Source organism: Canis aureus, chromosome 11, assembly GCF_053574225.1.
Source record: "Canis aureus isolate CA01 chromosome 11, VMU_Caureus_v.1.0, whole genome shotgun sequence".
Taxonomy (NCBI): Eukaryota; Metazoa; Chordata; class Mammalia; order Carnivora; family Canidae; genus Canis; species Canis aureus.
Genome location: NC_135621.1, coordinates 40635404 through 40660372, shown reverse-complemented (window position 1 = coordinate 40660372; position 24969 = coordinate 40635404). Strand labels below are relative to the sequence as shown.

Sequence of the window (24969 nt, the reverse complement as noted above, 5' to 3'; positions counted from 1 at the left end):
TTTTTTTTTAAATTTTTTTTTAAGGTATTTATTTATTTATTTGTGATAGTCACAGAGAGAGAGAGAGGCAGAGACACAGGCAGAGGGAGAAGCAGGCTCCATGCACCGGGAGCCCGACGTGGGATTCGATCCCGGGTCTCCAGGATCGCGCCCTGGGCCAAAGGCAGGCGCCAAACCGCTGCGCCATCCAGGGATCCCTCATAGCATTATTTTAAAGAAACTATAAAGGGTTGGTAAAAAAAAAAAAAAAGAAAGAAAGAAAGAAAAAAGAAAGAAAAAGAAAAAGAACTAAAAATGGCCTTTTATAAACAGGAGAAATTGGTGAGCGAGGGCTCTGATTATGGGACAATTCAGTTTCTGCTGATACTTTGTGTGTCCCTGCCTCCCCCATCCCTCCTCTGGGCAGAATGGAATGAGGATTTCATGGGCTTTTCATGGCTCCCAGCAAGGTAAGTCTGGCAGGTGGTCTCCTTATTTTACAGCAGAGAGAAGATTCCCAGGGACTGGGGGGTCCTTGCTAGTAAATGACAGCAGGGGACATTGAAGCCGAGGTCCCCACTCCTGCTTCATTCAGCATGCCAGTGCCTTGTCCTCCAGAAGTATGCCGCAGTACTTGGCCACGGTCTGTATTAATCAGTCCTTCGGGTGAGTGAGATGCCCTCCCAAGTATGAGACTTCCCCACTGCACAGCAAGTAATTCGGGATCTCTGGGTGAAGTGAGGGAGGTGTGGCTTTGTTACAAGTTCATCCGGTGATTCTAACATGCAATGAAGGTTGAGCTGGTTCTGATCCTGCTTTGAAATGAAGGCGGCTACTAGACATACAAATTAAGGAGAATGGTCAGGGTTAAGAGATCAGCACAGGGGACATGGAGAGAAGCAGGGTAAAACAGGAAGTTGTTTTAAAATGTCCCCAGGATTTTGTTTTAATCGGATGTGGTAAGATGACAGGGAGATAAGGCCTTGAAAGGAGAGTCATCACTCAAAGTTCCCAAGAGGGTGGGGGCATGCCTGTGTTGCAAGGTTGCCAGGGGAAGTACCAGGGTGGGTCTGGAGGCAGAAGAAGTGAGGGGGAGGCAGGGGCCAGGGCCTTTGTTGTGGTTTTCCTGGTAAGAAATGGGTGATGCAGGGGTGGCATGCTGAATAAACTCAGGATGGCATAGCCTGAGTAATTTCAGTAGGACCTGGCCTTAGGGGTGGTCCCCAGTTGTCTGGTATCTGGCTCAGGGGTGCATTAGGGAGGGGTGGGGGTGGTATATTGTCTGAGTGTGTGACAGTTTGCTAAAGGAAGTGAATGGGGGGGCCTCCAGGCTCCAGACTGGTTAGTTTGCATATCAAAGAAATGTTCTGAGGCTGGTTGTTTGCTATCTCTAGGAAATAGCTAACCCTGGGAGGGGCTGTCCTCCCCAGGCCCACAAGGCCCTGAGATGTCAAAATATCATAAAATAGAAAAAAAATTAAAAACATAATTAACACAGAAATCAAGTCAGACACACCTGGGCTGACTCTCAGGCTTGCTGTGTGGCAGCTTGTGTAGACTTGACTCGGTGTCTGTTTCTTCCTCTTTAAAATGGAATTAATACTCGTATCCCGTAGGGTTTTCTGGAAATGATAAAATGATGGACTACAATGTTCGGCTCCCTTGGCAAGTATTCAGCACATGAGAGCTACAGTAAAAATGAGCAACAAAGCAGTGGGCTAGGACCTGAGTGGAGGTAAGGAGCAACAAGTCCTGTACAACTCGTACTTTCAAGCTTCAGAAAATGACAGAGCTACTGACAGAGGTGGGGTGCAGGTGCATGGCCGCCTGGATGAGAAAAGGACAGACTTGTGTATGTCTGTCTGCATCCACATCCAAGAGCAGTCATCTTGGCCCAGAGCTGTGAGGTTGGGTCTGGAGGGTGGGTTACCTCTGAGAGAGAATGTGTGAAAGGACCAGTGAAGGTTGCCTCAGGCTGGACTCCATTAGGGGCCAGAGGAAGGCGACCCTAGGGAAGGAGATCCTGAGGGCCTCAGAGATAGATGGTTGTTCATAGAACCCAAGAGAAGGAGGCTTCTAGAAGGCGACAGCAAAGCCCTCATCTAGGGAGGTTGTAGCATTTTGTTATCTGAGCACCTTTGTAATAAAACTAAGATCAGGGACGCCTGGGTGGCTCAGCGGTTGAGCATCTGCCTTTGGCTCAGGGCGTGATCCCGGGGTCCTGGGATCAAGTCCCGCATCGGGCTCCTTGCATGGAGCCTGCTTCTCCTCCCTATGCCTGTGTCCCTCTCTGTGTCTCTCATTAATAAATAAGCAAAATATTTCTAAATAAATAAATAAAACTAAGATCAGCCTCTCCTTTCTCTTCTCACCCCATCTGGTTGATATACTCAAGGTGCATATAGCTCCTGCACATCTTTGTACGTATGGAGCCAACACAATGCATAATTCAAGAAATGACTTTTAACTGAATTACGTTGAAACTGAGATAATTTAGGCATCATTCTATCTGGAAAGGTGATTTCAATTGAGGGGTGACATTAAAGAAAACTCCCTCTTTGTGTGTGTGTGTGTGTGTGTGTGTGTGTGTGCCTGGGCGCATGTGGGGTGGGCTTGGGAGTTACAACATTACTAGAGCAGATGCAGGAAAAGCCATGGGACAAGATGTAGTAGGAAGAAGGGACTGAGTCACCTTTCCCAGAAACAGTCAGAGGAACCCACAGGCTCAACCTTTGGAGCTGGTGTGCCACCTCGTTAACCGTGGGACCTGGAGCAAGCGCTGTCCTCCATCCTTCCTTAAAAAGTGGTTTCAGGGATCCCTGGGTGGCGCAGCGGTTTGGCGCCTGCCGTTGGCCCAGGGCGCGATCCTGGAGACCCGGGATCGAATCCCACGTCGGGCTCCCGGTGCATGGAGCCTGCTTCTCCCTCTGCCTGTGTCTCTGCCTCTCTCTCTCTCTGTGACTATCATAAAAAAAAAAAAAAAAAAAAAAAGTGGTTTCAGAATAGACACGTTACACTGCTTGGGCTTGATTACTATGAACCCAAATTGTCCGAAGCCATAGCTATTTGAAAAAAAATATCTTCTTATTGAATGGAATGTATTGATTTTACTTTGGAGGAGCATAGTGGTGTCCTACGGCTACTGGCACAAGTCACCACAAGCTGAGTGTGTCAGATGACACAAGTTTATTATCTTACACTACTGTAGGTGGAAGTCTGACTCCGGTATTACCAGGCTAAGAGAAAGTTGCTGACACTTCCTTCCGGGGCCCCGAGGGGAGAGGCCATCCCTTGCCTATCCTGGCTTCTAGAGACACCCCACCCCCCACCATGTTCCCAGGCTCATAGGCCCTTTCCCCAGTTTCCAAGCCGACTCCCTGTGGGCAAGTCCTTTCCAAGTTGCTGTCTCTTTGTGTGCTTTCTTGTCACCTCTCTCTCTCTCTCTCTCTCTGACTCTTTCTCTCTCTCTGACTCTGACCTGCCTCCTGCTTTCCCTGATCAGGACTCTTGTGATGACATCAGGCTCAGGGACGATCATCTCCCCATCCCGGTGCTTTCACTTCATCACACCTGTGAAATCCCCTATGCCATGGAAGGTACAAATTCACAGATTCTGGGAACTGGGACATAGATATCTTTGGGGGTGGGTGAGTGGGCAGGGCATCAGTCTGTCTACCAGGAAGGAGTAAGGGGTAAGCGCACAAACACAGGCTTATGGGGAAGCTTAGAATTTTCTCGGGGCATGCAGAGAGATGTAGAAATGATATCCTTGGAATTCCTGCCTGTTAAAAGTGGGAGATTGTGGATTGACTACTTTATTACCGGTGGTCCAATCTGGTGTTGAGTGGGGAGTGATCGTGGGAAAAAAAGGACAGGTCAGTAGCTCAAGGGGCTAAAAATGTGGTGATTCTAGTCCAGGCACTCCTGCAAACAGAGGACGTGACATTTTTCTGAGTCTGGGCAACCTTCCACACATCTCATTAGCCCAGGAGAGTCAGAAAAAGTCCTTAGCTCAAGAATGCTCCTTATAGAGCCCTCAGTTTTTACATATAGTCTAAAGATTATAGGTAAAAACAAACAAACAAAAAACAGTGGAGTCCCCCCAAAACGTTGTGACCCCAGCCTAACAGCCTCGCTTGGGAAAATCAAGGCTGAGAGAGGCAACATAAGCTCCTGAGAGCTGGGAAATGACTCTGGAGTGTGCTTGAGTTGAACTGGAAGGCCTACCAGCATGTTTGACCGGCAGACAGGGGGGCTTTTGTGTTTGGGGAAAGGTGTGGGGATCATTGTGTCAGTTAGAAGCAGCTACCCAGAATAAGAAGAAATACAATTCCATTTTCAGGTCATTGGTTTTTATTTTGTTTTGGGGTGCCATATATGCCAAGAAAAGGGTGCCAGCAGGCTGCCATTAGTAGGGCAGGCCCTGGTTCTTCTCAAGGGAAAGCTGGACGGAGCCAGGCCTGTTTGTTCAGCTCCCTTGTGCCTGAAGGCCACCCCCCAGGAGACAGAAGGTAGTTACGTACACTCTCTGTGTGGTGCTGAGCGAGCTGTCCAGGGATGTCCTCCGATCCCAGCCCCATCTCCCCAGGCCAGTGTCCTCTTTACCCTGCCGCTCTGCACCCAGACCACCATCATTTGACCCGCTTTCCTCTGGGTTAATCATGCCCCTCTCTGGGCAGCACATTTAATGTTCAAGTTCTCTGAGGAAGAAAAATTAAAACGAGCTATACTCAATTAATTTGAAGGCCTTGGCCCTGCCTGGAAAGGAGATGGACACTTAGTCACTGGAAATGGGAAACAAGCACCAAAGCTGGACAAGGCGGATCCAGGAAACTCGGTTTCTGCCAGGCGCTGTGCTTTGCACACTCATTTGGTCCTATCAACAACCCTACGTTCCCAGGTGTTGTTATTCCAGTTTGACAGATGAGAGAAGGGAGGCTCACAAGGCCCCCAGCACACACTAGGCGTATTTCCCACTTCTGTCCCAGCTCCACGCCTGGCATATGTGGGGAATGAACCCGAGTTCCCGGTGTTCTCAGAGAGCATCCTACAATTCAGGAGGCTGAAAAATTCCTCAGATCTCACTCTGGGGCTCCAGACCCAATGCAGCTGGACTCATGGGGTTCATTGGATCTCAGGATGCTGGCTTGCTTTGGAACGCTCAAAAAATCCTTCTTGTAGAAAATGCAAAATGAACCCGATTAGCACATATACCACGTGTGGTGTAAGTAAGCCCCTTTTGCTATTTGAATGTTATTCAAATAAAGGATTATAAGCCATCTTGGCAGCTTACATTACCATCTCCAAATGCAAAAAGAACCAAAAAAAGATCCAGCTTTTAGAACAAGGGATTTGTTATTTGAGCATAAAGAAGAAAAGCAGTCTTTCTTTTCTAATTCAAAATAATGGAAACTCAGGTATGGAAAACACAGAAGAGGACATTCTAGACTAACCCTTCCCCCTCACTCCACCTCCTACACACACAAAAGCAGGAACTCCTTCCAAAACATCTCTGAGAAACAGCCTTTAGCTCCTTCTGTGACAGAACAGGCTTCCCTCCCGAGGCGGCTGGGCTCCACATCGTGTGACAGTGGGCTAAGTCCCTGACTCATGTTTTAACACTCTAGCAAGAAACAGAATGGGGAGGTTTGATTCCCTTTTTCCTCCGCTCTGCTCCTCCTCAGGAAAGGAGGCCTGTATTAGTCTCCTATGGCTGCTATAACAAATTCACACAAATTTGGTGATTTAAAACAACACAAATCCACTAACTTAAGAGTTCTGGATGTCTGAAGTCCAAAATGGGTTTCACTGGACTAAAATTAAGGTGCCAGTCGAGCTACGTTCCTTCTGGAGGTTCTAGGAGAAAATCTGTTCCTTTTCTTTTGCCAACTTTTAGAGGCTACCTTCTGTCCTTGGCTCATGGCCCTTCCTCCATCTTCAAAGGAAGCAGCGTAGCATCTTCAAATCTCTCTGATTCTCCCACCTTCCCCTCCCCCTTTACCTGCAAGTACTCTGTGATTATAGTGACCCACCCAGACAACCCAGGATAATCTCCCAACCTCAAAATCCTTAATCACATCTGCAAAGTCCCTTTCAGCCCATAAGGTAGCATATTCCCAGTTCCAGGGATTGGGATTTGGACATCTTTGGGGTCTTTTTTCCACTTACTATAGAAGTTCAACCCTGTTTAAAAGGCAAGGTGAAGGAGCACCACGCAGACCTGGGGTGAGGAGATAGAAGACAGATTTGCAGGCATGGGAGCAGCTGAAGCACCACTTCAGTATCCCAGAAAGAGTCAGGGCGTCAGCCTGGAGATGCTGGATGGTCCATCCCTCCAGGTGGAGTGGAACCCTAGGTCCGTAGCTTTCCACCTAATCCCAAGTTTGGCATGGAAGCAATATACACTCCCTTCGAAGAATGCCAGAGCTTAGTTGAAGTTCCTCTACCTCCTGGAAAATGAGACTTGGGCAGGATTTTCATATGTTTTAGAAAAATTAAATAATGCAATATTTCTTCACCAGAGTGTAGAGATCCTCAGTCTATAATTGTGCCTCATTCATGTTTCTTCCTATAGTCTTAGAACTGCCCTTGAATGAACAAGTAAGAATTAGCCTGTGAGTTTTTTCTCCTGACAGGAGTGGAGAGGTCATTCAAGATCCACCTCCAGCCCCACCTTCTTTAAAGACTCCCCTCAACATCTGTGGCCAAGGGACATCACCTTCTTCCCATAGCATTTACCAACTCCACCTTTTATTTGGCACTAGGTGTATGTACTCTTGTATTACAGTCATCTTTTACAGGTACACACTCAACATTCCAACCTTGCCAATTTGACTGGAGGTGTTTGAAAAGGCAAATCTACAAACTGTTCATCCTAAGCCCCCCGCACAGCCTGGTAACACAGCCAGCATGGTAGGTTCTAGAACCATGTTAATTGTCAATGAAGGAGCTCAAAAGGACTGTATCTGGAAAGTACAGTCACTTACAGTGTGATAGAAATAAGAAAGGCCTTGGGATTGATGGACCTAGTCTTCCTGTCTTTTGTCTAGTTTATAGTTTTCTTGTCACCCCAAATTTCCATACTACCATTAATTCTCAGTGTAGTTGCCGGACTTGTTTTTCTGAAAAGCAAAGCTCTTCACTCCTAAAGGCAAAACTCTTGGCCTGGCTTGATAATTCTACTTGTCCCTCCAGACTCACTTTTAAACTACCTCTTTCCTCATCACCTCCTGCAATTGCTAACAAGCTCTCAGGTGATGTGTTGCTAGTTCAACACACACTCTGAGTAGCCAAGGCCCACAAAAGTAACATGAATGGAGTGTTTTCCAGTCATTTGTTTACATGTAAACCTCTTGCACCAGAATGAGCAATCCCCTATAGGCAGAAGCTTGGATTTCCTGAGTGCAGAAGCACTCAGCCAGTACTTGTGAAGGACGGAATGAATCTTGGTGTCCTTAATGATTAGCTCAGTGCCTATAACACAGCAGATACTTGTTAAATGGTCATTAAATGGATGAATAGATTCACAAGGATTTTAGGGACATGTGCCTTCAAAACAGTTGGCTTAATTTTATCATCACTTTTCATATAAAAATATCTGGGAGTACCCTTTCATGTTATAAACCTAACTTTCCATTTCAACAACAATAATGATAAGGCCAATCATTTAACTAAAGCAATTTTGGATATATTGAATTTTGCCATTCATTTAAATGGGAAGTAATAATAGAGGTCTTGCCTTACTCACCAGAGGTAAGGCATTAAGAAAGAAGAGGATAGGAGTCCTTGTTTTCCAGAACCTTCTATTTTCCACCAGCTGCTGCCCAATGCCCTCAATACTCTTGAAAGAAACCAGAGGACAGGCTCTCTGAGGTTCTTGAGGTTTACCCATCAACAGATGTCACTGAAGATGGCCAGATTGATGTGCATACTTTGTGTCCTTTTCCATCAATGGGTATTTTGTTGTTTAAAAAAAATGCCAAACATATGCACTAAAAATGTATTGTATATTGTAATTATGCACAATTTCATTTGAAGGCCACTTTCCCTGGCCCTAAAATATGCAAATAATAGGAGCCTGCTTCCTTGAGCAGAAATTGGTACAGTTGTGTGGAAGGAGACAAAACAAGACAGGTGCCTTCCCACCCACCCTTTTTCAGGATGTGTATTAGTCAAGACCCTTTAGGCAGAATCAATAGAAACTCACTCTGGCTAACTAAAGCAGAAGAGGAGTCTAATGGAAGGATAGGAGAGGTAGCTCACAGTCAAGGAAGAAACTAAAAGGACATGTGGGGCTCAAGAGCGTAGGAACCAAAGGACCAAGTCCTGTAGGTGCCTCTGTCTGCATGAATCAGCTTCAACCATTTTCCAGGTATCACTCAACTCAAGATTCACATGCCCAGAATGGATATTCTTACTGGTCTGGCTTGAATGGCATGTCCATCCTTTGGTCATAAGAGAACCGGATTACTAATTGAAATATTGTCGGGAATGCTCACTGTGGAGGAAGGCGAGCATCTCAGGAAAAACTAAGTAACATTATCAGGAAAAAATGAGGAGCAGAGGCTGAAACAACTAATGTCTGCCATGATGGAACGGTACAGTAAAAATACAGTCGGTCCTTATCTTTCATCTTTCATGGACTCTGTATTTGTGAATTCACCCACTCACTGAAGTTTATTTGCAGTCACCAAATCAATACTCTGGGTGCTTTCCTGGTGGTTCACAGACATGTTACAGGGTGCAGGGGATTTGAGTTGACTCATGTGCTCATTCCAAATCCAGGTGGGACAAGGCACTGGTCTGCCTTCTTGTTCCAACCCTCATGCTGTAAAAAAGCATCTTCTTCCCAGGCTATTTCATACTATGAAATTGTTTGCATCTTTGAACTCTTTGTTGGTGACGTTGTGTTTAAAATGGCCCTCGGGGCTGTGCTGAAGTGGTGCCTGTGTTCCCAAGCACAGGGGGGCTGAGAGATGCCTTATGAAGAACACAGGAGTGTGAGATGTGCTTCGCTCCCGCATGAGTTAGAGTGCTGTTAGCCATGAGTTCAATGTCAATGATTCAACAGTGTATATTAAATAAGGTGTCCTTAAAACGAAGCACACAGAAAATAAGTTGATGTATTGATCTGTTGACCAGAAGCTTGCAGAAACCTAATTCTGTATTTCTTCTAGCAGCAGAGGTTCAGTATTCACTAAATTAGTGTTTGAGGTGACTTTATAGAGTATAACTACAATGAACCCATGAACAACGTGACTTTGGACTACCTGGATCCACTCAGATTTTTTTCTAAAATAGAGCCCTATAAATGTATTTTCTCCTCCTTATGATTTTCTTAACAATTTCTTTTCTCTGGCTTACATAATTGTAAGAAAACAGTGTACCATAAATATAACATACAAAATATGTGTTAATGCACTATTCTGTTCTGGTCAACAGTAGGCTGTTAGTTAATTTGGGGGGGAGTCCAAAGTTATACGTGGATTTTTGGCTATGTGGGGGCCAGTGCCCCTAGTCCCTGTGTTGTGTGAGGGTCGACAATCCTGTGAATAACAAGGTTAGACTCTAGATATATTAAGATACTTGGTCTTCAGACTTCTAATTGCTTCATTACATTTCTCTCAGATTTATAGTTACTTCATTTGACTTCAAACTAATGATTTTCTCCCCATTCTTGCATATTTATGAGTTGATTGCCATTTAATTATGTGCCATGTCAACATCTTGGGCCTTCTCACCCCAGTGTAGGGAGGGAAAGAAGACGGGGGAGACAGGCAGAGTCTTCCTGAAACAGATATCAGAGCCTTCCTATCAGGTTGAAAAGATGACAATCTTTTTCCCATTTAAGGAAAGCAATCAGCTCAGCTCACACAAATGCTGCATTTCCCTTGCAAATGAGCTTCATTACCAGCTTGTTTTATGACTTTTCTCTTAGCTAGAGTGAACTTCTTTCTTATGGCTCTGGGTCCTAGTAGAAAATTGACAAGGCTTTGAATTATATTCTCATCTATAATCACACTTAATTATGAAGTTTGCCACAAGGCTGTGTGTGAGTATATTGGAAGGAGCTATCTTGGTCCAGTGAGATTTCTCTCAGCTAAACACATACCCTGGATTTGTAGAAAATATTCTTTTAACATACTTTACCTTTAACATTGAACTTATTAATGCCAGGTTTATAGTCCTTAGGAAACATTATCAGGTAACCTGGCTCAAACTAAAATCAAAACCAAAGTCTGAAAGTTCCGCGTCCATATAATAATTATCCTCCTAATGGTACCATGTGACTTGATTAATAATATCCACTCTGGACATACACCATTTTACAAAATAGCTCATTTGCTTAGGGGAACTTATCCTGCAATTGTGTTGATCGAAAATCAGTTTTAAACGACAATATCTTCAAGGGTCAAGCTATCTCTTTCTTTAGACAGTCAGTGTAAAAATAGGCAGTGAGAATGTGTTAATAATTTACAAAATAAAAAATAAAGATAATCAACAAACATATAATGGTAAGACTGAACTCACCAGTGAGGGAGTAACATGCAAATTTAAACAAGTTACAATTGTTCACATATTGATAAATACTGTTTATTAAATAATTTAAAAACCAGTATTTATGGAAGTGCAAGCAGATGGGCACACTCAGAAGTGGCTCCATGGTGAGGAAACGGGTGTGTCCTCATGAAAGGGAATTGGGCAGCCAGTGTAAGCACTTGGAATAATGTGTCCTCCTAAATTTATCCTAAGGAATAGTGATCAGCTTCTCCTCCATTAAAGGATATTTGATGTACAATGATATTCAGAGAAGCATTGTTGATATAGTGAAAAATTGAGAACACACTGTATATCCAGTAATAAGGGGAAAATGAATAAGTTTTGATCTCTTTTTAAGACAGAGTATTATGCATCTATGAAAACTGTGTTTTTAGGTAACAGGCAAGGTTAATTAAAACCACAGTGAAATAATATTTTATACCCATCAACCTGGTAAAAATCTGAGAGTCTGACAATAAGTCCACGAAGCTATATGAAATCTATGCACAATGGGCAACGTCTAGTGCCCCACAATTCCACTCCAGGTATAGTTTCCTAGAGAAACGCTCCACAGCCAAGAATGGTAATAGCAATGATGCTTCTAAAGGAAACACACAGGAAACAGCAGTGCACTAGAGGGCTGGTGGATATACTTCACAGCTCACCAGGTAGTAGTGAGTGTGAACAGCCTAAGTGGCACAAATCCACATTCATGAACCTCCAAACAAAATATTATCTCTGCAAAATAATGAGAAGATAAAAAGCAAAATAAAGAAAACTAAGGCATTTTTTTTTTTCAGTTTAAAAGTACAAAAAAAATCCCATTGTATCTTGCTTAGGAACCAAAATACATGAGGGGAAGATATAAAGAAATGGACAAGATAGTATTCACCAAAATCTGCAAGACAGTTGCCTCTCAGTGGGGGAAAATGATTTACGACTGATAGAGGTGCACAAAGGAATTCAGCAGGATCCAAATATTTTCTTTCTTTGGCTGAGAGATGGCTACAAAGATGCTCTTCCTGTCATTCTGTCAGTAGTAAATAATGCACCTTTCTTTTATTTTAAGTTTTTATTTAAATTCCACTATGTTAACATAATGTTATATTAGTTTCAGGTGTACAATATAGTGATTCAACATTGCCACACATGACTGTGAGCTCTTCATGACAAGTGCACTCCCTAAAAATGCACATTTTTTAAAGGAATATGTGATGGTATGAGAAGATTTAGTTTCACATAAACTGAAAAGGCAAATATGAAATTGCATTCAATGGAATTCTGTATATGTGTACATATATACGTATATAGTACACACATACAACGTAGTCATTACCTCTTAAGTATGGGGGTCGTGAGTGATGTTCATTTGCTTCTCACATTTATGCCCCTCAAAATTAAATATGCTATTTCTATTACTGAAAAAATCATTTTTATTGAAATGTTTTGAATGTCACGCTTGTATCCTATTGGACCTTTGATTGGTGTATGTTTTAATCATAGTTTCAGATTAAGTTGCAGGCTTCTTGGGAGCCCTCAATAAATGTCTTTTTTCAGTAGAGCCAGATGCAATTTCGGAAGGCTCTGAATTACAAAGTAATATTCCCCTTGGAGACAAAAATAATCATAGCAGTCAGAATTGGTGATAGACCTCTATTAGTAGTTATTGGTCCTGGAAAAGCCATCCATTGAGAAAAGGAACACGTGTGTCAGTGGGAGAGAAAGAACGCTGATTTCATTTATTTTAAATCCCTTCACATGTCCCTGAGAAAGAATGGGTGAGAGTTTTAGAAAAATGCACTTGGAGTGGTTAGTAGTTGGTACTCGACCAACTGAAAAAAACAATCACATCGTTTTTTTCGACCTGGTTTCTGTTTTCCTTTAACATTTCTTCTTCAAAAGGCTTTCAGACATGAGGGAATTTTAGAACAGAGAGGAATTGCTCAAGGCATGCATGCTATGTTGGGTGAGAAGAGGTCTAGAACCCTAGGTCCTAAGCATTATTTTCGGTCAGATGTGGGGAGTTGAGAGGAATGACACATAGAGGCCAGGACTCAGAAAGATTAAGTAGTATCTTTCCCATCTGCTTGTTCAGCAATAGAATCTTCCTTCAGAATTCTCTTCCAGAATATGTAGGCCATGCAAACAAACAGAATAATAGGGTTCAGTTAGCTCTGCTTATAAACTGCAAAATATTTCCAGCGAGCTAAATATGTCCCATAAATAATTGAATGAGTGCTACTTTGTTTTCAGATCCACTCTTGCGATATCTGAGAATCATCTTCTTGGAAAATTGATAGTATTTTCCTTTTTATCATTCTGGGTTTTTCCACCTTCTCTATGACCTAAGTTCTGCTGGCAGCCAGGTTGACCCAGGCAGTGGCTGCTAGGAACCTGGCAAGCCATCTCTTCGATTCACCTGGTGTCAAGGTCTCCAGGACAAGTCAAAGAGCCCAGATCTGAACATCTAGACTGGCAGAAGGATATCCACCTTGTCACTTAAGAGCTCCAGCTAAAGTGTGAGGCAAGGGGAAAATTTTCCGTGAATGCTGGTCATGCTCTGAAGGTAAAATGTAAAATTATACTTATTTTTCAGCATTTGATGGAACTATAACTAAAACAGACAATTGCACAAACCATGGATACACCATTTGATAAATTTTCACAAGGTGGCACTAGGGTTTAAATGAAAATATATGTAGATAAGTCGGTAACTTGTCTTTCTTTTCTTTTTTCTTCATGTAAAAATACAGACTCCTTAAAATCATGCCCAGGGAACAGAAGTCAGAGCAGAAAACAAAGTAAAACAGAGGACTGTTAGTCCTAGGAAGCTCAGCCTGTATGAAAATATCCATAAAAGTGTTCTCTGTAGAGTACTGACACTGAACGCCAAGCCAGCTACGGGGGGGGGTGGGGGGAGGGCTTGCCACCCGGCAGATCCCACAGCCCCCATGAGTGGGGTTTCTGGTGGCCAACCATAGCCACCCTCTATGTCTCAGCTGCCCTCCTCCACTTCAGCTTTGGCTTGGAGTGGCTGGAGAGAACAAAATGATGAGTGGGGTGACCTAATTTGTGTGTAGCAGCCACCCAGGGACAGCAGCACAAGGTGGTGGAGTACTGGGGTGGGACAATCCTCTGCCCACTCTATTCATGTTGTCTATAGGGGATACTGGGAGTGCTCTGCCTTTATCCCCTCAATCCTGGCTCCCCAAAGGCCTCCCCTAGCCCCGGACACAAGGGCTGCCCTGAGGTGTCCACTCTTCATAAAAGGACTGACAGAATGAGAGTCTATAAACACTGGAGCTTTCTTACCCTCAGGGCAACTCTGCCATGTGACCCCACTGCCCCAAACTCCCTGTGGCATTGAGTGGACACTGGCTGCCAGGGGTCTCTAGTGGATACTGTAGCTTTGTTTGGCTTTCTTCCCTCCTCTCTTCTACTCCCCAACCATGGGCCTTTCCTGGGAATACTAAGGAATCCCTCTGATGTCTCTCATGGTCTGCTTCTGAGGAACTCAAACTAAGATAGTATCATTTTGGATCCACATAAATATTCTTAATGCTTCACCTTGATTCATGAAACTCAGAAAGGAAACAAGTTCCTATGTATTGCAGGGTGGCACTTGATCTTGAGCCACAGTTCAATCTAAGGAACACTGCTAGTGTTACTTTCTTGATGATTTTCATGAAAATGCTACTTTGAGACAAAATTATAAAACATGTGATTTAGGAAAAAGGAGAAACTGTATTACCCATATAATCATTTGAACCAAGCTGTCTTCTGAGGAATAACTCAAAGTCCCTCAATACTGGAGAAAAAATTTGTGTTCTCTGTCATCTATATTAGCTCATTGAGAAAGATCCCCCACTGATGAATAGAGAGGAGGTGTGTGCCAGGAGTGGGTAGCAGAGTGCTGGGTCTGCTCTCTGAGTGGTTTCTCACCAGGCCCTACCTCCCTAGCGCCTGTGATAATCTAGTGGACTCATTCTCCTGCCCACCACTGCTCCTTGTCCATAGTTCAGGGATATACCCACTCTGTTGGCTAGAAAAAGAAGATATGTCGGAGTGGGCATGGCCCTCTGCTCCACACCTGTGGCTTAACAACCAACAGAAGTTTACTTCCTTGTCACAGAAAGTCCAGCCAATGGGGATGCAGGGGCTCGGGTCCATGCAATCATCCAGGGATTTGGGCTAATGGAGACCCTGTCACCTTCAGCACAAAGCTTTCAAGCAGCTCTGGTCTTGACGGTGGCAGATGGGGAGAAAGAGCCAGAGAGGAGCATACCAGGTGGCCTAGAAATGACATGCCTCACTTCTGCTCATCCCATTGGCAAGTACTCTGATGCCTGATGCCTCTGTTTACAACTGAGATCATTTTTTGATCATTTTGAACCTAGAGAGAAGGTGCAAGTATAGGGGAAGCAAGATTTCAGAGGCCAATAAAATGCACTTTGGTAAGCAAATAATCTCTACCATGATTTTATGCTTGGAAACTTCCTGTTGACTGTTTATACTGAGGTTTTATAGCAAATCCCTTCTAAATGTTTTTATGAGAATGCATGTGACACATTTCCTGATATCTGCTAACAGTTGATTTTTCATGGAGCAAGCCATTTGGAGAGGTAATGTGACATCAAACACTGCATCCCCAGCATCTACACTTACTGTTTGGAGGTGAGTGTCCCACCTGCTTGTCCAAGTGGCTGGGAGTGTTTGCTATGTAACTGGGAACACATTACCCTTGGAAAGTATTTGTTTTGCCTTTTGTTTTGTAAATATGTCCCAGTTTACAATGCAAAAAAAGGATTTCCTTCAGTACTTCCAAGTGATTTTTTTTCCATCATTCTCTTTACTCAACTTATTTTCGCACTATTTTTTTCTCCTATCAATTCTGCTCATGATCTGATAGCTGGATCACAAATTGTCTTCATTTTGAAAGTACATAAACTTACTATATGACAACCCCAAATATGGACAGCCACTTGGCTTTTTTCACCACCAAAATGCCATGGTGACAGGGCCATTGCTTTATGTCCCTTTTTGGGGGACATAAATGTCCTCAGTTGTCACTCCATAGATTGTCAGTGTGCATCTTCTAGAAGCGTATTTTTTTCCCTTGTTAGAGACTGAACATTAGTCTTTGGGTAGTAATTGTTGTGTTTTTATGATTAACATATTTGGCAGCTCATCCATTTATTCATTTGCTTACTTATTCATGCAACAGAACTTTATGAGTTTGCTGCATGTCATTATTAGACTTTGCTAATGGCTGTCAAAAATTGCAAGAAGTCTTGCTGGAGAATAGCATCAAAGAGCTGGTAGCAAAATAAAAGGGAGTGTGAATGACTCACCTTCTCAAAGCTTAGGGGTGAACCAGAGAGTGAAAGGGAGGAAAGAAGAAATGAAGAGAAACCTAGGGTCAATTTCCTCTGGGCATATGAAGTCCAGGAGACCCTCTTGGCCTGGCTCCACTCACCAAACTGGCTGGATGCATCAGCCCTTACTCCCCATTCCCCTGTGAGATAAACTGGCTGGGGCCAGTGCACCGCATCCTTCTTTGGGCTTGAAGACCTCTCTAACATATACCCAGGCCCATCCAGGTCTGCTCTGCTCCTTGAATCATTGCTCTGTAAGCAAGTTTTCTTTGTTTCCAAATTCATTCTTAACATTGTATAATTTGCTTGAATACTATCTAAGCCAATGAGATGTGAGGACAAAAGAAGAAATAATTGTTGCTTGAATGGCCAGTACATTGAGTGCTTTGGAAAGAATCACTAGCCTGAACCCTCCTTGAGCCACAATGAACTTATGTTTACAAGTGCAATATATCCTGAACAGATGCAGTCCAAAGTTGGCTTTTAAAATGTCAACTGTTAAGATCTCTTAAAAAGGGGTAAAGGTTAATAAGATTCACAGCCTAGGCAAGTGACAAGAAAAGTCAGTTCATAAAAAAACCTATGTACATATCACATAGAAAAGTTTCTCACAAGTCATTATCAAAGCTATGCAAATTAAAATGAGAATTGACTGTTTCATATAAAATTGACAGATGGAAAATAAGACTCAGTGCTGCAAAGTATAAAGTGAGAAGGCATTCCTGTTCAGTCTTGAAATGAGTTTGTACTGAGGAAAGTTTCCTTAAAAGCATTAGGTTCATATATATCAAGAGCCATAAAAAAAAAAAACCACTAATTCCTTTAAACTTAATGACTCTACTTCTTGGAACTTATTCTAAATAGTCAGATACTTGGTCAAAGATGGATGCACAAAGATATTCCTCACAGCATTATTACAGCAAACGGTTTGAAGACACCCAAATGTGCTAAATTAGGAGATATATGTATATGTATATTTATATATTTATGTGCATATATATGGAAATTATATAGCCATTGAACATCAGATACTTGAACAATAGTAAATGATACGTAGAATTGCCTACTTTATAATTTGAAAAGAAAAAAAGAAACTCACAGCCTTGTATTTTGTATATACAAAATGATGTCTTATTTCAAAATTACCCTACATGTTTCATGAATAGAAAAAAAAGTAATAAGAAAATATACCAGAATGTTGACTATGATGCTTTTTCTCCTTTTATATTTTATTTACTTTTCTAATTTTCTGCAGTGAAGATTTTATGTATATAACATTTATAAGAAAAATATGTTATTTTCAAAACGGTACTAACAAGAATCAAAATGTCACACACACACACACACACACACACACACACACACAAGCATTCCAGGAACAGCTGGTGATGTTTCCTAATCCAAGATATAGCCCTGGTAGCTTAAAATGACAGGTGTCAGAGAAAAGGCTCATTTTGTCCTGGGGAGAACAGCTCTAATCTGGGTGACCACAAGATTTCACAAACATTTCCAAGGAGGTTTTTCCAGATTAATTTCACTTTCTACAAAGAAAAATATATATCACTGGGATTATAGAACAACAGGTTGAAACCTAATTATTTGATGGTTGAATAATTTGATGGCATCCTCATATTTCATTGGCATGAAGGCCTTACATTTTCATCAAATTGTCCAGGTTGGACCCTCTTGGCCTCAAGACTTTTACTTGTAATGACACCACTGCATCTGTAGTCATAAAGATATTAATTAGCAAACTGGAGTAAGAAGTTTTTGGCATGCTTCTCAAAATTAAATCCAGCCTAGAGTTACTATTGTAAAGGGCTAGGATGATTTGTTTCTATTTAAGTCCCAACAAACCCCCAAGCAATAAATTTACTTAAAAAGTACAGATGAATTTGAAAAATGTCTACAAATTCAATAACTGCAAAACTTCATCTGTGAATCTTATAATTAATTTTGTTTCCAAGAAAAAAAAAAAAAATTTTGTTTCCAAGTAAGCAGCCTAGAAAGCAGCTGAATGCTCTCCCCAGCAACATCACTCAATGACTCAGAGTTCCTTTTTTCAGATTATCCTAGTTTTTCCAAACTCCAGTCTGATACATTTGGAATAATCTACATGCTGCAGAATGACAAATGGGTGAATAGAAAACAGATTCATCTTTAGTTCAGAGTTCCAAAGATCAGAACTCTCACTTATCCACAAAGAAAACAGTGTTTTCCGAAGAAAGGAACTACTAAAAATTGTCCTTTTTTCTATTAAGTTATTATTCAAGCCACATAGTCAAAGTATAAAAACATTCTTAACAAAATTTCCTATTATGAATAACCACCCTTTTAAATAGAATAAGCAGTAGAAGCTAGTAACTTTGATTTAATCAATTAAATTCGATGAAATAATGCCTGTTAAGAGAACTGGGGAGAAAACTTGGCTTTTTTTCTGGAAAGGGCAAGGAGGTTTTAGATATCCACATATTCATTTGGATCTAAAAATGGCTCACGGCTGCCAAAAAAAGCTAGTGAAATTTTAAGCTGCATTAATAAAAGTACAGTGTCCATTACAAGGGGGATAATAGACCCATTGTTCAGCACATTTGCGGAGGACGGCCCATCTGGGGTACTGTAGGCAGCTCCACCAGTGAGGCCTGCCTGGCGCAGGACTCATGCGCTGGGCAGCCTGGGAAGCATGTCAGAGGATGAGCAGATGGGTGGGCTGGAACAGGCTAATGGGGAAGCGGGGTGGCATGTGACACAGGTATTCCAGCATCTGAGGAGCCATCATGGGAAAGGCGATTCAACTGACTTTGGGACTTCAAAAGGCAGAACTGAGGACCAACTGATGGGATTGACAAGGAGGAAGGTGTGAGGCTCCCCCCTTAGAGAGAAGGACAGTGCTGTTCTGGGAGGCAGCCTGGGCAGCCACTGGGCTTCCATCCTGCAAATTTGCCAGTGTTGATTGGCAGAATTTTTGTGCTGGAAGGGACCTTCACAGGTGGTCTGAAATAATCTCCTCCCTTCACATAAAGGAACCGCGAGGCCAGCTGATGATGAAATCACACATGTCATCACAGAGGTGGAGTGGGGAGGGACCTCTTTCCTGACCACGTGGTGGCCTTACCTGACCACATGGCCCGAGTAATTTATTTTCACTGCACATGGACATTGTCTGTATCTCTACCTCACATGCTGATTGAGACATGAGTTGAACAGATGACCAATAAATTCTATTATGTTTCTAGTGTTTGCAATGAATGCATGATGGCTCAGCCATAAAAGGTGAGTGGAGGGAAATGGTACTAACCCCCGGCACTAAAGAGTTTGTCATCTGATTTAAAATTTAAAAAAAGAAAAGAAGATATTATATACAAGTGGAAATAATCTCATCACAAGGCAATCTCTGAGTGAAAAGTTGGTATGGATGCCCAGTCATCCAGGAATTCTGGGGAAGGGAGGCTGGGCTGGAACAGGGAAGGTGAAGGAGTTGAAGGCCCAGTAAGAGACAGAGTAGGTAGGAGGAAGAGGGGTTTGCAGGGGAGAAGCCAAGGGAGACAGCCTCCGTGCACCTTCTTCACTGCTCTCAGGATCCTGGGGCCATAGTTAGCAGTGCTCATAACCAAGTAGTTGATTTAGCACGGTATGGAAAGCCGTGAAGGTACCCTCACAGCATGTGTCCTACCCCAGCTCCATGTTTAAGGATCGTACTGATGACACCCTTGGTAGGCCTCCTCAGGCTCAGGGGCTGCACATCTTTCACCAGGAGGGTTTATACAGCCTGTCATCACCCCCCTTTCCCCCCACTCTTAACAGGGTCCTATGTGCGGCTGTGTCCCCATGGCCCAGAGCAGCCTATCAGAGAAAGAGCTGATGTGTGGAGAATAGGCAGGAAATTTATTAAGGGTTTATGGCCATCTCAACAGGGATTTCTTTTTTTTTTTCTTTTTTTTAAGATTTCATTTATTTACTCATGAGAGACACAGAGAGAGAGGCAGAGATATAAGCAGAGGGAGAAGCAGGCTCCCCCTGGGGAGCCTGATGTGCGACTCAATCCTGGGACTCCTGGACCACGACTTGAGCCAAAGGCAGTTGCTTAACCACTGAGCCACCCAGGTGCCCCCAACAGGGATTTCTGCAGGGATTTTTACGGGGCTTCAGAAACTTGAATTTACAGCTTTGTCTATTCCTAGCAAAAATATAGAGCCAACTGGGACACAAGGTTGCTAATCCTCAGCAACCAGGCACAGCCAGGGAAGGCAACTCCTGTGTCTATCTCTTACTGTCAAGGCAGAGAATAAATGACACTCAAGGCAAACAGAATGACCGAGAACTGCTAGATTCCTTCCTTGCCAGTTTTTCTCTTACCCTGAGTATTTGTAGAATGGGAGCAAGAGTTTGAGACAGCCTGACCGGCTGCTCTTAGGTGTCACGTTCTCTTTTTTTCAAAAGGGGTGGGGGTGGGGTGATCACCCACAATGGGTCATCGGGAAGTCACAGCAGGATGAACAGGTTCTGTAAACACTTGATTTTCAGAAGAGATGATGCAGGGTGTCCCTGACATAGCTGTGAGCCAGGAGGAAATTCTCCCAAATGAGCAATGAGCAGCTGCAGGTGTCAAATGAGGAGCATTCCCTCAGATGCTACCAGGCCAGACGAGCTCAGGTTTGGTTTCTCTCTATGCAAAGTAGGGATTTTTAGTTCTGGGAACAAACATTTGAAAGATGCAGGTCTTGTTTATACCCTCATCCGTTGCTGTTGACTCTGAGGAAGAACGGGGGCCTATGGAAACCACCCTGTTAGGACACGGGAGTTTCTTGAGAAGGGCACTTTTCTCCCTGTTTCAATGCACTTGTTTGTATGTATCCCCAAATGACACAGTGGTGATTTATTCGGTGACAATCAAAATTGCAGTTTCGCAAGGGTCCCGACTCCAGGAAGAGAGAGCTCTATTGTAGTCCTCTGTCCACATGCCTGGCTGCTTTGAGAGAAAATTAATGACTTTGGAGACTGACATGTCTGCAAGCTCCTGAGAAAAGGAGCATTGCCTGTTTTTTGCTGATCAGAAAGCTCTGGCATGAGATTGCTCGATTGCAAATGAAACCATTCTGCCTCAGGGATGCTACTTTACCCAGCCCGGGACAGGCAAAGGAGAGGAGGTTTGCTTGCCTGAGTATTTGCAGTGTTGCATTCTGTCTTGCCATGCTGAGCTCCCCTGTCTGCGGAGACCCGGTGTGCTGAAAGATCAGACTCAGGAGCTCCTGCAAACCCCACGTCCTTTATTGTTGGGAATGACTTAGAGCACCAGGGATTGGAGGGGAGGGTAAGGAGCCAGGCGGTGGGGTAAGGCAGCTGCGCCGGATGAAAAATTCACCAGACTTGGCGTCAGGAAACCTGCGTGCAAAACAGTGCCTGGCACACAGCAGATGTTTAATTCAAACAAAATAATGTCAACAAAGAAGGCAGAAAAATTCACTTTTTTTTTTCTTTTTAGGGAAAAACAAACAAAATACCTAACCAGATGACTCGAAGATTCTGCTTCCTTCCTAAGAAGGGTTTCCTTTTCGTTCGGCTTTCCCCGACCTGGAGCACACAGCACTCACCCGCCGCGGGCCTTTCCCCTCCCGGGCTCATCAGCCTGGGCTCCTGTGGCTTCTGTCTGCCCTCGCTTTGGTTTCGTTAGAAATACACCTGCATCCAAAGCTGATTCCACCACTTTCCAGCTGTGAGACTTGGGACTTTCTGGTCCCTCTCCCTCCTTGCTAAAATGTGGATAAAAACCCCCATCAGAGAGGCATGCGAAGGGCCACAGGCTCCACGTGGGAAGCGGTGCCTTCTGAGGCCTGACCTGCTGCGCACATGTAAGGAGCTCTTCTGTGACGTGATGAAATGTGGACCAGAAGGAGGAAAGACAGGCGCACCTGTTGCTCACGTGCAGCAGTCTCCTCTGAGCACAAGAAAAGCCACACGGTTACTCCTGCCCATGGGCCTCTCAAGAAGACAGGGAGCTGGGGAGACAGGTCCTTCTCAGCCTCCCCACACCTTCGTACTGAGATCTTCTACCTGCAGTGCCTAAGCATCCAAACCAACCTTCCTTGCAAGGGCTTGGGGACATGTGTGCTGCTGCCTAGGCAGCCACTGACAAGCCACTGATGGCTTTGACATCCCTCACTCACATCCACTTTGACCCCCCAGGGAATTGGAGTGAGGGGTGCCTGGCTTCCTGCCCCCCCCTCCCCACTCAGGCAATGCTACATCTACTTTAGTAGAAGCCGCAGTATCACTTCCAAGTCCCAACAGGCTCTATTCGGGAAGCAGAAAGCCTGTCCCAATGGTTGACACCTTCAGTCACCTGCTCCACAGAGCACACTTGTCACCCCTGTGACAGTCATGTCTTCTGTGACCCGTATCTTAGCAAGAGATGGGGGGTATGTTTGCTCAGAAAGCAAAACTCCATTGTCACAATCTGTAGAAGCTCCTGGAGGAATCTCATTGAGAGAAGATGTCTTTTAATCAGAGAGCCTTCAGTTGTTCCTTGTCCTTAAAATCAGCATTACGGTCTGAACTGTGTCCCTCACAAGGTGCTGTCATGTCCAGTGGGAGTCTGGAGGGTATTCTGGAGCCTGCGAGGCATTCTACAGGGTTGCTGGTCAGTCTCCATCTCTAGATCTCCTAGCCTAGATGGAGGACTCATTCCTCTTTGGACTTTCATTTTCTAGCACATTCCTGGTACATAGGAATAAAGAATGAATGAATAAATAATGGGATACATGAATAAATAGGACTGTTTTTGTAAAATACAGACAGCATCCAAACAGGAGCAAGCTGACATCCTTGACAAGAGAGACAGGACACATTGCAGTCGTCAATATGCCTTACTAATTGTGCACCTACTGTATGCAGAACATGTTGCAAAAAAGGAAGTGGTTTCACCAGGTTCCTCTTGCATAGTTTGGACATAAGTTTTCCAAAAATCAATTTTCGAAGGCATTTCTCTCACATCAGTTTCTCGCTGTGGCCCAGGAGAAGGTGTCTCTGTAATGTGTGTGTGAGGGATAGGAGGGAGGCGGTGAGGAGAGAGACATTGGAATGTCACTCATAAGCCTCTGGTGGATTAAATGAGGCGGGCTCTCATTAAGCTCTTAGCTCACCTGATTTGTTATGCGAAATGAACATTGCCTGCTCTTTCCTCTCATCGTGAGGGTGTCAGATTTGTTCCCCATGGAGACATAGCCACATACCCTGTTATTCCAGCAACATGTATGTAAACAGATCAATGGCATGACAAATCCCACAATAAATTGTTTCTCTTCCATCGGTATATTAATAGCTGCAGTGACCGCTAACGTCTCCCCACACCTGTGAGATCATTGATCTCTGGTGCCCAGGTGATGGATAAAAACTGGGATGTTTAAGATGGGCGGAAAGAATCTACAGCTTTGCTAAAATAAGTGCTGGCAGGGACCTGTTCTCAGTCAACTGAGAAGATCCATGTTAGAGTAGAGAACATTATTGATTTATTTGGACAGAGTGTGGCTTTCATTTATCTTAGACCCTTAGCTATTTATCTTCAGATCTGGCTCAGGACCAGTAAGAGGGGAACTGGTATCTAATGATTAGAAAAATTTCTTGGGGTGAGGGCTTCTGGGGTCTGCCCCACAGTGAGCCTCCCCATCCTCTACTTACAAGTTGGAAAGTCTCTCAGACCTCCAGATTTATAGTTGTAAAATGAGAAGGGTAAAGTATTATGCACATAGTACAGATTCGTGAATTGCAACGATCCTGGGGGTATCCAGTATCCCAGAGGGACAGCTGGGAAGTCTAGTACATCCCAGTATCTAGTACAGTGATTATTGGGCTTTGGTGTGAACCTGTTGGAATCACATGGAGACTTGTAAAAACAGGTGCCAACCCCTCACCCTAAGATTTCTGAATCATCGGGTCTGGGGTGGGGCTGAGAATCTGCATTTTTAACAGATTTCCAGCTGGTCCAGGGACCTCACCTTTAGAGCTAGTGGATTTAGTGGCATGAGTTGGATAATCAGATGGTGAAATCCAGCTCCTCTACTTCCTGGTGGTGTGATCTTGGCCAACTACCTTATCGTCTCCAAGGCTCAGTTTCCCCATCTGTAAAACAGGGGGAATAGCCAGTGGATGGTAGGATGGTTTTGAGAATAAACGAAGAATTGTGAGCAGAGCCCAGAGCCCAGTACATAATCAGAGGTCGCTATCATGTGTTGCTCTTATCTCCCATCCCAACTAAAGGTTAGAAACCTAGAGAATTTTAACAACGTTCATGCCGACAACTGAGTTTGAGTATTACTTTTTAAAAAAGATTTTTTTAAAATTTATTCATGAGAGACACAGGGAGAGGCAGACACACAGGCAGAGGGAAAAGCAGATTCCCTGCGGGGAGCCTGATGTGGGCCACAGTCCCAGGACTCCGGGATCATGACCTGAGTCAAAGGCAGATGCTCAACCACTGAGCCACCCAGGTGTCCCTTAAGTATATTGCTTACAAGAATTCTGTGCTTAAAGAGTGAGTGTGACAGACCCAAATTCGGGGTCTCTGTGATTGCTTAGGATAAGCAGGTCACTTGCCAGGCAGAATGACAAAACAAGGAAGGCTCCCTTCCCCCAGAGCCTGGCAAGGTGAATGGTAGAGTTCTGGTGATGGAGTCATGTGTTGGCAAGGGACCTTGACTCCCGGGGTCAGGAGGCCTGGGCTCTGGTCCCTGCCCCACATGGGCAGACTGTGTGCTCTTGTCTCCCCTTAAAGTCTCCCTCTGACCTACTGACCCCCTATCTCATTCACAAAATAAGGAGGTTAAATCGGATGACCTCTTGGGCCTCCAAATTTCTAAGAATCAAACACTGAGAGTCCCTGCTTGAGCGGCAAGTGTAATGCCTGCCGGGACAGGAGCAATTCTTGAGCGATGGAGGGAGAGGGCTAGGAGGCAGGGCCAGGGCCTGAGGAGGGAAGGGAGGGACAGGGAAGGGGAAGCTTCCTTCCAAATTCGCCCAGGCGCCTCCCACCAGAACACAGATTCCAGGGAGGAAGAAAGGAGCACCGTCTCATGTCTGATTG

At 43.9% G+C, this 24969-nt stretch overlaps 1 long non-coding RNA gene across 1 annotated transcript; it reads left to right on the top strand.

Moving 5' to 3' along the window:
• Positions 1-257: 257 nt before the first annotated feature.
• On the top strand, positions 258-23146 carry LOC144323043 (uncharacterized). Its single transcript, XR_013388588.1, has 3 exons — positions 258-449; positions 1596-1714; positions 21376-23146. It is a non-coding gene; the product is annotated as an uncharacterized LOC144323043 (long non-coding RNA).
• Positions 23147-24969: the final 1823 nt, after the last annotated feature.